This window comes from Rhipicephalus microplus, chromosome 5 (genome assembly GCF_043290135.1).
Source record: "Rhipicephalus microplus isolate Deutch F79 chromosome 5, USDA_Rmic, whole genome shotgun sequence".
In the NCBI taxonomy this organism is placed as follows: domain Eukaryota; kingdom Metazoa; phylum Arthropoda; class Arachnida; order Ixodida; family Ixodidae; genus Rhipicephalus; species Rhipicephalus microplus.
The window spans coordinates 162,023,618-162,036,560 of record NC_134704.1 but is presented as its reverse complement, the minus strand read 5'-3'; the positions used below and the strand labels follow the sequence as shown (position 1 = coordinate 162,036,560).

Genomic DNA, 12,943 nt, shown 5'->3' with positions numbered 1-12,943 from the left:
TGTGCTTCATCGACAGAAGGCCGAGCAAATCATGCTACCACGTGTGTGCGAACGGCTCCCTGAGCGGACTCGGAGGTGCAACGGTAGCGCGTCTGACTCCAGATCAGTAGGTTAAATGTTCGAATCACGTCCGGGTCAAATTCTCTTTTTATTATTTTCATCTAATTGTCTATCTACTTATTTGTCTGTCTACAATGACTTGTCTCGTTACCTGTGCTTCATCGACAGAAGGCCGAGCAAAACAAGCTACCGCGTGTGTGCGAACGGCTGCGCTAAGTGGATTCGGTGGCGACACGGTAGCGCGTATTACTCCAGATCAGACGGTTGCGTGTTCGAATCACGTCCGTGTTAAGTTCTCGTTTTTGTTATTTTCATCTGTCTATCTACCTCTTTGTCTGTCTACAACGACTTGTTTCTTTACCTGTGCTTCATCGATAGAAGGCCGAGCAAAACATGCTACCACGTGTGTGCGAACGGCTACCCTAAACGGACGCGGTGGCGACACGGTAGCACGTCTGACTCCAGATCAGAAGGTTGCGAGTTTGAATCACGTCCGGGTGAATTCGCTTTTTTATTATTTTCATCTATCTGTCTATCTACTTATTTGTCTGTCTACAATGACTTGACTCTTTAACTGTGCTTGATCGACAGAAGGCCGAGCAAAACAAGGTACCGCGTGTGTGCGAACGGCTACGCTAAGTGGATTCGGTGGCGACACGGTAGCACGTCTGACTCCCGTTCAGAAGGTTGCGTGTTCGAATCACGTCCGGGTCCAATTCTCTTTTTTATTATTTTCATCTGTTTATCTACTTATTTGTCTGTCTACAATGACTTGTCTCTTTACCTGTGCTTCATCGACAGAAGGCCGAGCAAATCATGCTACCACGTGTGTGCGAACGGCTACACTAAACGGACGCGGTGGCGACACGGTAGCACGTCTGACTCCAGATCAGAAGGTTGCGAGTTTGAATCACGTCCGGGTCCAATTCGCTTATTGATTATTTTAATCTATCTGTGTATCTACTTAATTGTCTGTCTACAAAGACTCTTCTCTTTAGCTGTGCTTTCTCGACAGAAGGCCTAGCAAAGCATGCTACCACGTGTGTGCGAACGGCCACCCTAAACGGACTCGGTCGCGACATGTTAGCATGTCTGACTCCAGATCAGAAGGTTGCGAGTATGAATCACGTCTGGATCAAATTTCCTTTTTTTTATTTTCATCAATCTGTCTATCTACTTATTTGTCTGTCTACAATGACTTGTCTTTTACCTGTGCTTCATCGACAGAAGGCCGAGCAAAACATGCTACCGCGTGTGTGCGAACGGCTACACTAAGTGTACTGGGTGGCGATACGGTAGCACGTCTCACTCCAGATCACAAGGTTGCGTGTTCGAATCACGTGCGGGTCAAATCCTCTTTTTTATTATTTTCATCTAACTGTCTATCTACTTATCTGTATGTCTACAATGACTTGTCTCTTTACCTGTGCTTCATCGACAGAAGGCCGAGAAAACATGCTACCACGTGTGTGCGAACGGCTACCCTAAGCGGACTCGGTGGCGCAACGGTAGTGCGTCTGACTCCAGATCAGAAGGTTGCGTGTTCGAATCGCATCCGGGTCAAATTCTCTTTCTTATTATTTTCATCTGTCTATCTACTTATTTGTCTGTCTACAATGACTTGTCTCTTTACCTGTGCTGCATCGACAGAAGGCCGAGCAAAACAAGCTACCGCGTGTGTGCGAACGGCTACGCTAAGTGGATTCGGTGGCGACACGGTAGCACGTCTGACTCCCGTTCAGAAGGTTGCGTGTTCGAATCACGTCCGGGTCCAATTCTCTTTTTTATTATTTTCATCTGTTTATCTACTTATTTGTCTGTCTACAATGACTCTTCTCTTTATGTGTGCTTCATCGACAGAAGGCCGAGCAAATCATGCTACCACGTGTGTGCGAACGGCTACCCTAAACGGACGCGGTGGCGACACGGTAGCACGTCTGACTCCAGATCAGAAGGTTGCGAGTTTGAATCACGTCCGGGTCAAATTCGCTTATTTATTATTTTCATCTATCTGTGTATCTACTTATTTGTCTGTCTACAAAGACTTGTCTCTTTACCTGTGCTTCATCGACAGAAGGCCGAGCAAAGCATGCTACCACGTGTGTGCGAACGGCCACCCTAAACAGACTCGGTGGCGACATGTTAGCATGTCTGACTGCAGATCAGAAGGTTGCAAGTATGAATCACGTCTGGATCAAATTTCCTTGTTTCTTATTTTCATCAATCGTTCTATCTACTTATTTTCTGTCTACAATGACTTGTCTCTTTACCTGTGCTTCATCGACAGAAGGCCGAGAAAACATGCTACCACGTGTGTGCGAACGGCTGCCCTGAGCGGACTCGGAGTTGCAACGGTAGCGCGTCTGACTCCAGATCAGTAGGTTAAAAGTTCGAATCACGTCCGGGTCAAATTCTATTTTTATTATTTTCACCTATCTGTCTATCTACTTATTTGTCTGTCTAAAATGACTTGTCCCTTTACCTGTGCTTCATCGACATAAGGCCGTGCAAAACATGCTACCACGTGTGTGCGAACGGCTACCCTAAGCGGACCTATGTGGCGCAACTTTAGCACGTCTGACTCCAGATCAGAAGGTTGTGTGTTCGAATCAAGTCCGGGTCAAATTCTTCTTTTTATTATTTTCATCTGTCTATCCACTTATTTGTCTGTCTACAATGACTTGTCTCCTTACCTGTGCTTCATCGACAGAAGGCCGAGCAAAACATGCTACCGCGTGTGTGCGAATGGCTACACTAAGTGTACTCGGTGGCGATGAGGTAGCACATCTGACTCCAGATCACAAGATTGCGTGTTCGAATCACGTCCGGGTCAAATCCTCTTTTTTATTATTTTCATCTAACTGTCTATCTACTTATCTGTATGTCTACAATGACTTATCTCTTTACCTGTGCTTCATCGACAGAAGGCCGAGCAAAACATGCTACCACGGGTGTGCGAATGGTTGCCTAACGGACTCGGTGGCGACACGGTAGCACGTCTGACTCCAGATCAGAAGGTTGCGTGTTCGAATCACGTCCAGGTCAAGTTCTCTTTTTCCATTTTCATCTGTCTATCTACTTATTTGTCTGTCTACAATGACATGTCTCTTTACCTGTGCGTCATCGACAGAAGGCCGAGCAAATCATTCTACCGCGTGTGTGCGAACGGCTACCCTAAGTGGATTCGATGGCGACACGGTAGCACGTCTGACTCCAGATCAGAAGGTTGCGTGTTTGAATCACGTCCGGGTAAAAGTCTATTTTTATTATTTTCATCTATCTGTCTATCTACTTATTTGTCTGTCTACAATGACTCTTCTCTTTAGCTGTGCTTTCTCGACAGAAGGCCGAGCAAAGCATGCTACCACGTGTGTGCGAACGGCCACCCTAAACGGACTTGGTCGCGACATGTTAACATGTCTGACTCCAGATCAGAAGGTTGCGTGTTCGAATCACGTCGATGTGAAGTTCTCTCTTTTGTTATTTTCATCTATCCGTCTATCTACTTATTTGTCTGTCTAAAATGACTTGTCCCTTTAACCGTGCTTCATCGACAGAAGGCCGAGAAAACATGCTACCACGTGTGTGCGAACGGCTACCCTATGCGGACTCGGTGGCGCAACGGTAGTGCGTCTGACTCCAGATCAGAAGGTTGCGTGTTCGAATCACGTCAGGGTCAAATTCTCTTTTTTATTGTTTTCAACTATCTGTCTACTTATTTGTCTGTCTACAATGACTTCTCTCTTAACCTATGCTTCATCGACAGAAGGCCGAGCAATACATGCTACTGCGTGTGTGCGAACGGCTACACTAAGTCAACTCGGTGGCGACCCGGTAGGACGTCTGACTCCAGATCAGAAGGTTGCGTGTTCGAATCACGTCGATGTGAAGTTCTCTCTTTTGTTATTTTCATCTATCTGTCTATCTACTTATTTCTCCTTCAGCAATGACTTGTCCCTTTTCCTGTGCTTCATCGACAGAAGGCCGAGCAAAACATGCTACCGCGTGTGTGCGAACGGTTACTCTAAGCGGACTCAGTGGCGCAACTTTAGCACGTCTGACTCCAGATCAGAAGGTTGCGTGTTCGAATCAAGTCCGGGTCAAGTTCTTTTTTTTCATCTGTCTATTCACTTATTTGTCTGTCTACAATTACTTGTCTCTTTACCTGTGCTTCATCGACAGAAGGCCGAGCAAAACATGCTACCGCGTGTGTGCGAAAGGCTACACGAAGTGTACTGGGTGGCGATACGGTACCACGTCTCACTCCAGATCACAAGGTTGCGTGTTCGAATCACGTTCGGGTAAAATCCTCTTTTTTATTATTTTCATCTATCTGTCTATCTACTTATCTGTATGTCTACAATGACTTGTCTCTATACCTGTGCTTCATCGACCGAAGGCCGAACACAACTTGCTACGACGTGTGCGCGAATGGTTACCTAACGGACTCGGTGGCGACACGGTAGCGCGTCTGACTTCAGAACAGAAGGTTGCGTGTTCGAATCACGTCCGGGTCAAATTCTCTTTCTTATTATTTTCATCTGTCTATCTATTTATTTGTCTGTCTACAATGACTTGTCTCTTTACCTGTGCTGCATCGACAGAAGGCCGAGCAAAACATGCTACCGCGTGTGTGCGAACGGCTACACAAATTGGACTGGGTGGTGACACAGTAGCACGTCTGACTCCAGATCAGAAGGTGGCGGGTTTGAATCACGTTCGGGTCAAGTTCTCTTTTTTACTATTTTCATCTATCTGTCTATCTACTTATTTGTCTGTCTACAATGACTCTTCTCTTTATGTGTGCTTCATCGACAGAAGGCCAAGCAAATCATGCTACCACGTGTGTGCGAACGGCTACCCTAAACGGACGCGGTGGCGACACGGTAGCACGTCTGAATCCAGATCAGAAGGTTGCGAGTTTGAATCACGTCCGGGTCAAATTCGCTTATTAATTATTTTCATCTATCTGTGTATCTACTTATTTGTCTGTCTACAAAGACTTGTCTCTTTACCTGTGCTTCATTGACAGAAGGCCGAGCAAATCATGCTACCGCGTGTGTGCGAACGGCTACACTAAGCGGATTCGATGGTGACACGATAGCACGTCTGACTCCAGATCAGAAGGTTGCGTGTTCGAATCAAGTCAGGGTCAAATTCTTTTTTTTATTATTTTCATCTATCTGTCTATCTACTTATTTGTCTGTCTACAATGACTCTTCTCTTTATGTGTGCTTCATCGACAGAAGGCCAAGCAAAACATGCTACCACGTGTGTGCGAACGGCCACCCTAAACGGACTCGGTGGCGACATGTTAGCATGTCTGACTCCAGATCAGAAGGTTGCGAGTATGAATCACGTCTGCATCAAATTTCCTTTTTTCTTATTTTCATCAATCTGTCTAACTACCCATTTGTCTGTCTACAATGACTTGTCTCTTTACCTGTGCTTCATTGACAGAAGGCCGAGAAAACATGCTACCACGTGTGTGCGAACGGCTACCCTAACCGGACTCGGTGGCGCAACGGTAGCGCGTCTGACTCCAGATCAGAGGGTTGCGTGTTCGAATCACGTCGGGGTCAAATTCTCTTTTTATTGTTTTCAACTATCTGTCTACTTATTTGTCTGTCTACAATGACTTCTCTCTTTACCTATGCTTCATCTGCAGAAGGCCGAGCAATACATGCTACTGCATGTGTGCGAACGGCTACACTGTCAACTCGGTGGCGACCAGGTAGGATGTCTGACTCCAGATCAGAAGGTTGCGTGTTCGAATCACGTCGATGTGAAGTTCTCTCTTTTGTTATTTTCATCTATCTGTCTATCTACTTATTTGTCTGTCTACAATGACTTGTCTCTTTACCTGTGCTTCATCGACAGAAGGCCAAGAAACATGCTACCCCGTGGGTGCGAATGGCTGCCCTGAGCGGACTCGGAGGTGCAACGGTAGCGCGTCTGACTCCAGATCAGTAGGGTAAATGTTCGAATCATGTCCGGGTCAAATTCTCTTTTTATTATTTTCATCTATCTGTCTATCTACTTATTTGTCTGTCTAAAATGACTTGTCCCTTTACCTGTGCTTCATCGACATAAGGCCGTGCAAAACATGCTACCACGTGTGTGCGAACGGCTACCCTAAGCGGACTTGGTGGCGCAACTTTAGCATGTCTGACTCCAGATCAGAAGGTTGCGTGTTCGAATCACGTCCGGGTCAAATTCTCTTTGTTAATATTTTCATCTGTTTATCTTTTTATTTGTCTGTCTACGATGACTTGTCTCTTTACCTGTGCTTCATCGACAGAAGGCCGAGCAAACATGCTACCGCGTGTGTACGAACGGCTTCACCAGGTGGACTCGGTGGCGACACGGTAGCACGTCCGACTCCAGATCAGAAGGTTGCGGGTTCGAATTACGTTCGGGTCAAGTTCTCTTTTTTACTATTTTCATCTATCTGTCTATCTACTTATTTGTCTGTCTACAATGACTTGTCTCTATACCTGTGCTTCATCGACAGAAGGCCGAGCACAACTTGCTACCACGTGTGCGCGAATGGTTACCTAACGGACTCGGTGGGGACACGGTAGCGCGTCTGACTTCAGAACAGAAGGTTGCGTGTTCGAATCACGTCCGGGTCAAATTCTCTTTCTTATTATTTTCATCTGTCTATCTATTTATTTGTCTGTCTACAATGACTTGTCTCTTTACCTGTGCTGCATCGACAGAAGGCCGAGCAAAACATGCTACCGCGTGTGTGCGAACGGCTACACAAATTGGACTGGGTGGTGACACAGTAGCACGTCTGACTCCAGATCAGAAGGTGGCGGGTTTGAATCACGTTCGGGTCAAGTTCTCTTTTTTACTATTTTCATCTATCTGTCTATCTACTTATTTGTCTGTCTACAATGACTCTTCTCTTTATGTGTGCTTCATCGACAGAAGGCCAAGCAAATCATGCTACCACGTGTGTGCGAACGGCTACCCTAAACGGACGCGGTGGCGACACGGTAGCACGTCTGAATCCAGATCAGAAGGTTGCGAGTTTGAATCACGTCCGGGTCAAATTCGCTTATTAATTATTTTCATCTATCTGTGTATCTACTTATTTGTCTGTCTACAAAGACTTGTCTCTTTACCTGTGCTTCATTGACAGAAGGCCGAGCAAATCATGCTACCGCGTGTGTGCGAACGGCTACACTAAGCGGATTCGATGGTGACACGATAGCACGTCTGACTCCAGATCAGAAGGTTGCGTGTTCGAATCAAGTTAGGGTCAAATTCTTTTTTTTATTATTTTCATCTATCTGTCTATCTACTTATTTGTCTGTCTACAATGACTCTTCTCTTTATGTGTGCTTCATCGACAGAAGGCCAAGCAAAACATGCTACCACGTGTGTGCGAACGGCCACCCTAAACGGACTCGGTGGCGACATGTTAGCATGTCTGACTCCAGATCAGAAGGTTGCGAGTATGAATCACGTCTGCATCAAATTTCCTTTTTTCTTATTTTCATCAATCTGTCTAACTTCCCATTTGTCTGTCTACAATGACTTGTCTCTTTACCTGTGTTTCATTGACAGAAGGCCGAGAAAACATGCTACCACGTGTGTGCGAACGGCTACCCTAACCGGACTCGGTGGCGCAACGGTAGCGCGTCTGACTCCAGATCAGAGGGTTGCGTGTTCGAATCACGTCGGGGTCAAATTCTCTTTTTATTGTTTTCAACTATCTGTCTACTTATTTGTCTGTCTACAATGACTTCTCTCTTTACCTATGCTTCATCTGCAGAAGGCCGAGCAATACATGCTACTGCATGTGTGCGAACGGCTACACTAAGTCAACTCGGTGGCGACCAGGTAGGATGTCTGACTCCAGATCAGAAGGTTGCGTGTTCGAATCACGTCGATGTGAAGTTCTCTCTTTTGTTATTTTCATCTATCTGTCTATCTACTTATTTGTCTGTCTACAATGACTTGTCTCTTTACCTGTGCTTCATCGACAGAAGGCCAAGAAACATGCTACCACGTGGGTGCGAATGGCTGCCCTGAGCGGACTCGGAGGTGCAACGGTAGCGCGTCTGACTCCAGATCAGTAGGTTAAATGTTCGAATCATGTCCGGGTCAAATTCTCTTTTTATTATTTTCATCTATCTGTCTATCTACTTATTTGTCTGTCTAAAATGACTTGTCCCTTTACCTGTGCTTCATCGACATAAGGCCGTGCAAAACATGCTACCACGTGTGTGCGAACGGCTACCCTAAGCGGACTTGGTGGCGCAACTTTAGCATGTCTGACTCCAGATCAGAAGGTTGCGTGTTCGAATCACGTCCGGGTCAAATTCTCTTTGTTAATATTTTCATCTGTTTATCTTTTTATTTGTCTGTCTACGATGACTTGTCTCTTTACCTGTGCTTCATCGACAGAAGGCCGAGCAAACATGCTACCGCGTGTGTACGAACGGCTTCACCAGGTGGACTCGGTGGCGACACGGTAGCACGTCTGACTCCAGATCAGAAGATTGCGAGTTTGAATCACGTCCGGGTCCAATTCGCTTATTGATTATTTTAATCTATCTGTGTATCTACTTACTTGTCTGTCTAAAATGACTCTTCTCTTTAGGTGTGCTTCATCGACAGAAGGCCGAGCAAATCATGCTACCACGTGTGTGCGAACGGCTCCCTGAGCGGACTCGGAGGTGCAACGGTAGCGCGTCTGACTCCAGATCAGTAGGTTAAATGTTCGAATCACGTCCGGGTCAAATTCTCTTTTTATTATTTTCATCTATCTGTCTATCTACTTATTTGTCTGTCTACAATGACTTGTCTTTTACCTGTGCTTCATCGACAGAAGGCCGAGCAAAACATGCTACCGCGTGTGTGCGAAGGGCTACACTAAGTGTACTGGGTGGCGATACGGTAGCACGTCTCACTCCAGATCACAAGGTTGCGTGTTCGAATCACGTCCGGGTCAAATCCTCTTTTTTATTATTTTCATCTAACTGTCTATCTACTTATCTGTATGTCTACAATGACTTGTCTCTTTACCTGTGCTTCATCGACAGAAGGCCGAGAAAACATGCTACCACGTGTGTGCGAACGGCTACCCTATGCGGACTCGGTGGCGAAACGGTAGTGCGTCTGACTCCAGATCAGAAGGTTGCGTGTTCGAATCACGTCGGGGTCAAATTCTCTTTTTATTGTTTTCAACTATCTGTCTACTTATTTGTCTGTCTACAATGACTTGTCCCTTTACCTGTGCTTCATCGACATAAAGCCGTGCAAAACATGCTACCACGTGTGTGCGAACGGCTACCCTAAGCGGACTCGGTAGCGCAACTTTAGCACGTCTGATTCCAGATCAGAAGGTTGCGTGTTCTAATCACGTCCGCGTCAAACTCTCTCTTTAGTATTTTTCATCAATCTGTCTATCTACTTATTACTCTGTCTGCAATGACTTGTCCCTTTACCTGTGCTTCATCGTCAGAAGGCCGAGAAAAACATGCTACCGCGTGTGTGCGAACGGTTACTCTAAGCGGACTCAGTGGCGCAACTTTAGCACGTCTGACTCCAGATCAGGAGGTTGCATGTTCGAATCAAGTCCGGGTCAAACTCTTTTTTTTATTATTTTTATCTGTCTATTCACTTATTTGTCTGTCTACAATTACTTGTCTCTTCACCTGTGCTTCATCGACAGAAGGCCGAGCAAAACATGCTACCGCGTGTGTGCGAACGGCTACACTAAGTGTACTGGGTGGCGATACGGTAGCACGTCTCACTCCAGATCACAAGGTTGCGTGTTCGAATCACGTCCGGGTCAAATCCTCTTTTTTATTATTTTCATCTATCTGTCTATCTACTTATCTGTATGTGTTCAATGACTTGTCTCTTTACCTGTGCTTCATCGACAGAAGGCCGAGCAAAACATGCTACCACGTATGTGCGAATGGTTACCTAACGGACTCGGTGGCGCAACTTTAGCATGTCTGACTCCAGATCAGAAGGTTGCGTGTTCGAATCACGTCCGGGTCAAATTCTCTTTGTTAATAATTTCATCTGTTTATCTTTTTATTTGTCTGTCTACGATGACTTGTCTCTTTACCTGTGCTTCATCGACAGAAGGCCGAGCAAACATGCTACCGCGTGTGTACGAACGGCTTCACCAGGTGGACTCGGTGGCGACACGGTAGCACGTCCGACTCCAGATCAGAAGGTTGCGGGTTCGAATTACGTTCGGGTCAAGTTCTCTTTTTTACTATTTTCATCTATCTGTCTATCTACTTACTTGTCTGTCTACAATGACTCTTCTCTTTAGGTGTGCTTCATCGACAGAAGGCCGAGCAAATCATGCTACCACGTGTGTGCGAACGGCTCCCTGAGCGGACTCGGAGGTGCAACGGTAGCGCGTCTGACTCCAGATCAGTCGGTTAAATGTTCGAATCACGTCCGGGTCAAATTCTCTTTTTATTATTTTCATCTAATTGTCTATCTACTTATTTGTCTGTCTACAATGACTTGTCTCGTTACCTGTGCTTCATCGACAGAAGGCCGAGCAAAACAAGCTACCGCGTGTGTGCGAACGGCTGCGCTAAGTGGATTCGGTGGCGACACGGTAGCGCGTATTACTCCAAATCAGACGGTTGCGTGTTCGAATCACGTCCGTGTTAAGTTCTCGTTTTTGTTATTTTCATCTGTCTATCTACCTCTTTGTCTGTCTACAACGACTTGTTTCTTTACCTGTGCTTCATCGATAGAAGGCCGAGCAAAACATGCTACCACCTGTGTGCGAACGGCTACCCTAAACGGACGCGGTGGCGACACGGTAGCACGTCTGACTTCAGATCAGAAGGTTGCGAGTTTGAATCACGTCCGGGTGAATTCGCTTTTTTATTATTTTCATCTATCTGTCTATCTACTTATTTGTCTGTCTACAATGACTTGTCTCTTTAACTGTGCTTGATCGACAGAAGGCCGAGCAAAACAAGGTACCGCGTGTGTGCGAACGGCTACGCTAAGTGGATTCGGTGGCGACACGGTAGCACGTCTGACTCCCGTTCAGAGGGTTGCATGTTCGAATCACGTCCGTGTTAGGTTCTCTTTTTTATTATTTTCATCCATCTGTCTATCTACTTATTTGTCTGTCTACAACGACTTGTCTCTTTACCTGTGCTTCATCGATAGAAGGCCAAGCAAAACATGCTACCACGTGTGTGCGAACAGCTACACTAAGTGGACTCGGTGGCGACACAGTAGCACGTCTGACACCTGATCAGAAGGATGCGTGTTCGAATCACGTCCGGGTTCAATTCTCTTTTTTATTATTTTCATCTGTTTATCTACTTATTTGTCTGTCTACAATGACTTGTCTCTTTACCTGTGCTTCATCGACAGAAGGCCGAGCAAATCATGCTGCCACGTGTGTGCGAACGGCTACCCTAAACGGACGCGGTGGCGACACGGTAGCACGTCTGACTCCAGATCAGAAGGTTGCGAGTTTGAATCACGTCCGGGTCCAATTCGCTTATTGATTATTTTAATCTATCTGTGTATCTACTTAATTGTCTGTCTACAAAGACTCTTCTCTTTAGCTGTGCTTTCTCGACAGAAGGCCGAGCAAAGCATGCTACCACGTGTGTGCGAACGGCCACCCTAAACGGACTCGGTCGCGACATGTTAGCATGTCTGACTCCAGATCAGAAGGTTGCGAGTATGAATCACGTCTGGATCAAATTTCCTTTTTTTTATTTTCATCAATCTGTCTATCTACTTATTTGTCTGTCTACAATGACTTGTCTTTTACCTGTGCTTCATCGACAGAAGGCCGAGCAAAACATGCTACCGCGTGTGTGCGAACGGCTACACTAAGTGTACTGAGTGGCGATACGGTAGCACGTCTCACTCCAGATTACAAGGTTGCGTGTTCGAATCACGTCCGGGTCAAATCCTCTTTTTTATTATTTTCATCTAACTGTCTATCTACTTATCTGTATGTCTACAATGACTTGTCTCTTTACCTGTGCTTCATCGACAGAAGGCCGAGAAAACATGCTACCACGTGTGTGCGAACGGCTACGCTATGCGGACTTGGTGGCGCAACTTTAGCATGTCTGACTCCAGATCAGAAGGTTGCGTGTTCGAATCACGTCGGGGTCAAATTCTCTTTTTTATTGTTTTCAACTATCTGTCTACTTATTTGTCTGTCTACAATAACTTGTCCCTTTACCTGTGCTTCATCGACATAAAGCCGTGCAAAACATGCTACCACGTGTGTGCGAACGGCTACCCTAAGCGGACTCGGTAGCGCAACTTTAGCACGTCTGATTCCAGATCAGAAGGTTGCGTGTTCTAATCACGTCCGCGTCAAACTCTCTCTTTAGTATTTTTCATCAATCTGTCTATCTACTTATTACTCTGTCTGCAAAGACTTGTCCCTTAACCTGTGCTTCATCGACAGAAGGCCGAGAAAAACATGCTACCGCGTGTGTGCGAACGGTTACTCTAAGCGGACTAAGTGGCGCAACTTTAGCACGTGTGACTCCAGATCAGGAGGTTGCGTGTTCGAATCAAGTCCGGGTCAAACTCTTTTTTTATTATTTTTATCTGTCTATTCACCTATTTGTCTGTCTACAATTACTTGTCTCTTTACCTGTGCTTCTTCGACAGAAGGCCGAGCAAAACATGCTACCGCGTGTGTGCGAACGGCTACACTAAGTGTACTGGGTGGCGATACGGTAGCACGTCTCACTCCAGATCACAAGGTTGCGTGTTCGAACCACGTCCGGGTCAAATCCTCTTTTTTATTATTTTCATCTATCTGTCTATCTACTTATCTGTATGTGTTCAATGACCTGTCTCTTTACCTGTGCTTCATCGACAGAAGGCCGAGCAA

General features: G+C 45.9%; 4 non-coding genes across 4 annotated transcripts; all 4 read left to right on the top strand.

Moving 5' to 3' along the window:
• The first annotated feature begins 1,551 nt into the window (after window positions 1-1,551).
• Window positions 1,552-1,623, top strand: TRNAW-CCA (transfer RNA tryptophan (anticodon CCA)). The gene has a single exon. It is a non-coding gene; the product is annotated as a tRNA-Trp (tRNA).
• A 2,044-nt stretch (window positions 1,624-3,667) lies between these two features.
• TRNAW-CCA (transfer RNA tryptophan (anticodon CCA)) lies at window positions 3,668-3,739 on the top strand. The gene has a single exon. It is a non-coding gene; the product is annotated as a tRNA-Trp (tRNA).
• A 1,831-nt stretch (window positions 3,740-5,570) lies between these two features.
• On the top strand, window positions 5,571-5,642 carry TRNAW-CCA (transfer RNA tryptophan (anticodon CCA)). Its single transcript has one exon. It is a non-coding gene; the product is annotated as a tRNA-Trp (tRNA).
• A 2,046-nt stretch (window positions 5,643-7,688) lies between these two features.
• Window positions 7,689-7,760, top strand: TRNAW-CCA (transfer RNA tryptophan (anticodon CCA)). Its single transcript has one exon. It is a non-coding gene; the product is annotated as a tRNA-Trp (tRNA).
• The last annotated feature ends 5,183 nt before the right edge of the window (window positions 7,761-12,943 follow it).